The sequence below is a fragment of the Arachis hypogaea genome, chromosome 16 (genome assembly GCF_003086295.3).
Source record: "Arachis hypogaea cultivar Tifrunner chromosome 16, arahy.Tifrunner.gnm2.J5K5, whole genome shotgun sequence".
Lineage (NCBI taxonomy): Eukaryota > Viridiplantae > Streptophyta > Magnoliopsida > Fabales > Fabaceae > Arachis > Arachis hypogaea.
This window is the reverse complement of record NC_092051.1, coordinates 91,380,332-91,385,643: the sequence shown is the minus strand read 5'-3', so window position 1 is coordinate 91,385,643 and position 5,312 is coordinate 91,380,332. Positions and strand designations below refer to the sequence as shown.

Sequence of the window (5,312 nt, the reverse complement as noted above, 5' to 3'; positions counted from 1 at the left end):
TAAATTGTTGCTTGTCCCCAAGAAACTGAAAATCAAATAGGATAAAAAGAAGAGAATATACTATAAATTCCAAACTATCAATGAAACATAGCTCCAATCATATGAGCGGGACTTATAGCTTTTTGCCTCTTGAATAGTTTTGGCATCTCACTTTATTCATTGAGGTTCAGAATGATTGGCATCTATAGGAACTCAGAGTTCAGATAGTGTTATTGATTCTCCTAGTTCAGTATGATGATTCTTGAACACAGCTTCCTTATGAGTCTTGGCCGTGGCCCTAAGCACTTTGTTTTCCAGTATTATCACCGGATACATAAATGCCACAGACACATAATTGGGTGAACCTTTTCAGATTGTGACTCAGCTTTGCTAAAGTCCCCAATTAGAGGTGTCCAGGGTTCTTAAGCACACTCTTTTTTTTTTTTTTTTGCTTTGGACCTTGACTTTAACCACTCAGTCTCAAGTTTTCACTTGACACCTACACGCCACAAGCACATGGTTAGGGACAGCTTGGTTTAGCCGCTTAGACCAGGATTTTATTCCTTTAGGCCCTCCTATCCACTGATGCTCAAAGCCTTGGGATCCTTTTTATTTGCCCTTGCCTTTTGGTTTTAAGGGTTATTGGCTTTTTCTGCTTGCTTTTTCTTTTTCTTTTTTTTTCTATATTTTTTTTCGCCTACTTTTTTTTTTCTTTTTTTTTTCTGCAAGCTTTGTTCTTTGCTGCTTTTTCTTGCTTCAAGAATCATTTTTATGATTTTTCAGATTATCAAATAACATGTCTCCTAGTCATTATTCTTTCAAGAGCCAACATATTTAACATTCTTAAACAACAACTTCAAAAGACATATGCACTGTTCAAGCATACATTCAGAAAACAAGAAGCATTATCACCACATCAATATAATTAAACTAAGTTCAAGGATAAATTCAAAACTCATGTACTTCTTGTTCTTTTGAATTAAAACAGTTTTTATTTTAAGAGAGGTGATGGATTCATAGGATATTCATAACTTTAAGACAGAGTTACTAACTACTAATGATCATGTAATGAAGACACAAACATAGATAAGCACATAAAATAGAAAATGAAAAACAGAGAAAGTAAGAACAAGGAATGAGTCCACCTTAGTGATGTCCTTGAGCTCTTCTATGTCTCTTCCTTGCCTTGGTTGCTCCTCCTTCATTGCTTTTAGATCTTCTCTGATTTCATGAAGGATGATGGAGTGCTCTTGATGTTCCACCCTTAGTTGCTTCCAATAATTGTGTGGAAGAAAATGTATCCCCTGAGGTATCTCAGGGATCTCTTGATTTGCAGTCAAATGTTCTACCACTGAGCTATAGACCCTTGATGGAAGCTTTTGTCTTCCCTTTCCTCTTTCTAGAGGTTTCTCTGGCCTTAGGTGCCATCAATGGTTATGGAAAAAACAAAAAAGCTATGCTTTTACCACACCAAACTTAGAATGTTGCTCGCCCTCGAGCAAAAGAAGAAAGAATAGAAGAATAAGAAGAAGATATGGAGGAGATGGATGTGAGTGTGTATTCGGCCATATGGGTGGGATTGGGTGGGAGAGATGTTGAGTTTTGAAGGTAGTGGTTGTATGGATGTGAGTGGTAAATGGAAAAAAAAGAAGGGATGATCATGAATGGAAAGAGAGATGATGAGGTAGGTGGGGATCCTGTGGGGTCCACAGATCCTGAGGTGTCAAGGCATTTACATCCCTGCACCAATTTAGGCATGTAAAATGCCCTTGCACACAACTCTGGGCGTTCAGCGCCAGGTTGGTGCCCATTTTGGGCGTTCAACACCCCTTTGCTGCCATTTCTGGCGTTGAACGCCAGAACCATGCTTGTTCTGGGCGTTCAGTGCCAGGATGCTCCCATTCTGGGCGTTCAGCGCCAGAACTATGCTCTGTTCTGGCGTTTGAACGCCAGACAGATGCTCCTCCAGGGTGTGATTTTTCTTCTGCTGTTTTTGATTCCGTTTTCAATTTTTATATTTATTTTGTGACTCCACATGATCATGAACCTAAGAAAACATGAAAAACAATAAAAATAAGAATTAGATAAACATTGGGTTGCCTCCCAACAAGCACTTCTTTAATGTCAATAGCTTGACAGTGAGCTCTCATGGAGCCTCACAGATGTGCAGAGCTTTGTTGAGACTCTCCAACACCAAACTTAGAGTTTGGATATGGGAGTTCAACACCAAACTTAGAGTTTGGTTGTGGCCTCCCAACACCAAACTTAGAGTTTGACTGTGGGGGCTCTGATTGACTCTGCTTGGAGAGAAGCTTTTCAAGCTTCCTCTCCATGGTTGCAGAGGGAGATCCTTGAGTTTTAAACACAAGGGAGTCCTCATTCCATTGAAGGAATATTTCACCTCTGTCAACATCAATCACAACTCTTGCTGTGGCCAGGAAAGGTCTTCCTAGGATGATGGATTCATCCTCTTCCTTTCCAGTATCCAGGACTATGAAATCAGCAGGGATGTAAAGGCCTTCAACCTTTACTAACACGTCCTCTACTTGTCCATAAGCCTGTTTTCTTGAGCTGTCTGCCATCTCTAGTGAGATTTTAGCAGCCTGCACCCCATAGATTCCCAGTTTCTCTATTACAGAGAGGGGCATGAGGTTTATCCCTGAACCAAGGTCACACAGAGCTTTAAAGGTCATGGTGCCTATAGTACAAGGGATTATGAACTTTCCAGGATCCTGTCTCTTCTGAGGCAATGTCAGTTGATCCAGATCACTTAGTTCATTGATGAACAAGGGAGGTTCAACTTCCCAAGCATCAATGCCAAATAATTTGGCATTCAGCTTCATGATTGCACCAAGAAACTTGGCAGTTTGCTCTTCAGTTACATCCTCATTCTCTTCAGAAGAGGAATACTCATCAGAGCTCATGAAGGGCATAAGGAGGTTCAATGGAATCTCTATGGTCTCTAGATGAGCCTCAGAGTCCTTTGGTTCCCCAGAGGGAAGCTCCTTATTGGTCACTGGACTTCCCAGGAGGTCTTCCTCCTTGGGATTCACGTCCTCTCCTTCCCTTACAGGTTCGGCCATGGCACTTATGTCAATGGCCTTGCACTCTCCTTTTGGGTTCTCTTCTGTATTGCTTGGGAGAGTACTAGGAGGGATTTCAGTGATCCTTTTACTCAGCTGGCCCACTTGTGCTTCCAGATTTCTAATGGAAGACCTTGTTTCATTCATGAAACTTACAGTGGCCTTAGATAGATCAGAGACTAGATTTGCTAAATTAGAAGCATTTTGTTCAGAGCTCTCTGTCTGTTGCTGAGTTGATGATGGAAAAGGCTTGCTATTGCTAAACCTGTTTCTTCCACCATTATTAAAGCCTTGTTGGGGCTTTTGATCCTTCCATGAGAAATTTGGATGATTTCTCCATGTTGAGTTATAGGTGTTTCCATAAGGTTCACCTAAGTAATTTACCTCTGCTATTGCAGGGTTCTCAGGATCATAGGCTTCTTCTTCAGAAGATGCCTCTTGAGTACTGTTGGATGCAGCTTGCATTCCATGCAGACTCTGAGAGATCATATTGACTTGCTGAGTCAATATTTTATTCTGAGCCAATATGGCATTCAGAGTATCAACTTCAAGAACTCCCTTCTTCATAGGCGTCCCATTACTCACAGGATTCCTTTCAGAAGTGTACATGAACTGGTTATTAGCAACCATGTCAATGAGTTCTTGAGCTTCTGCAGGCGGTTTCTTTAGGTGAATGGATCCACCTGCAGAAGTGTCCAGTGACATCTTTGATAGCTCAGATAAACCATCATAGAATATATCCAGGATGGTCCATTCTGAAAGCATGTCAGAAGGACACTTTTTGGTCAACTGTTTGTATCTTTCCCAAGCTTCATAGAGGAATTCACCTTCTTTCTGTCTGAAGGTTTGAACATCAGCTCTAAGCTTGCTCAGCTTTTGAGGAGGAAAGTACTTGGCTAAGAAAGCCGTGACCAGCTTATCCCAAGAGTTCAGGCTGTCTTTAGGTTGAGAATCCAACCATAATCTAGCTCTGTCTCTTACAGCAAAAGGGAAAAGCATGAGCCTGTAGACTTCAGGATCTATTCCATTAGTCTTAACAGTATTACATATCTGCAAGAATTCAGTTAAGAACTGAAAAGGATCTTCAGATGGAAGTCCATGAAACTTGCAGTTCTGCTGCATCAGAGAAACTAATTGAGGTTTCAGCTCAAAGTTGTTTGCTCCAATGGCAGGAATGGAGATGCTTCTTCCATGTAAATTGGAATTAGGTGCAGTAAAGTCACCAAGCATCTTCCTTACATTATTATTATTTTCGGCTGCCATCTCCTCTTCCTGTTCGAAAATTTCTGAAAGGTTATTTCTGGATTGTTGTAATTTAGCTTCTCTTAAATTTTTTTTTTTTCAGAGTCCTTTCAGGTTCTGGATCTGCTTCCACAAGAATGTTCTTATCCTTGCTCCTGCTCATATGACAAGGAAGAATGGCCAGGAAAATAATGATAGTAATAGAGACCCTTTATACCACAGTATAGGGATCCCTTTGTGAGTAGAAGAAAAGGGGGAGACAAAGAATGTAATGTAATGGAAGAAACACAACTGTGAGGATTGGAAGAGATGTGAGATGAGATGTTAGGATATGAATGAATAAATAGAATAGGATGAGGGAGGGATAATTTTCGAAAATTATTTTGAAAAAGAGTTAGTGATTTTTGAAAATGGTTTTTGAAAAATGTTTAGTAATTTTCGAAAATTTTTTGAAATCAAAAATAGAAAATAAAAATAATTAGTTAATTAAAAAGAAATTTTAGAAAAAGAGGGAGATATTTTCGAAAATTAGAGAGAGAGAGTTAGTTAGGTAGTTTTGAAAAAGTTAAGAAACAAACAAAAAGTTAGTTAGTTAGTTGAAACAAATTTTGAAAAGATAAGAAGTTAGGAAGTTAGAAAAGATATTTTGAAAAGATATTTTTGAAAAAGATAAGATAAGAAGATATTTTTGAAAAAGATAAGATAAGAAGATAATTTTGAAAAAGATAAGATAAGAAGATATTTTTGAAAAGATATGATAAAATTAGTTTTGAAAAAAGATTTGATTTTTAAAATCAAAATTAATGACTTGATTCATAAGAAATCACAAGATATGATTCTAGAACTTAAAGTTTGAATCTTTCTTAACAAGTAAGTAACAAACTTGAAATTTTTGAATCAAAACATTAATTGATTATGTTATTTTCGAAAATTTGGTATAAAAATAAGAAAAAGATTTTTGAAAAATATTTTTGAAATTTTCGAAAATAACTAATTATTTTGAAAAAG

General features: G+C 38.1%; 1 non-coding gene across 1 annotated transcript; it reads left to right on the top strand.

The window, feature by feature from the left end:
- The first annotated feature begins 3,821 nt into the window (after positions 1-3,821).
- LOC112761073 (small nucleolar RNA R71) lies at positions 3,822-3,929 on the top strand. Its single transcript, XR_003181484.1, has one exon. It is a non-coding gene; the product is annotated as a small nucleolar RNA R71 (small nucleolar RNA).
- The last annotated feature ends 1,383 nt before the right edge of the window (positions 3,930-5,312 follow it).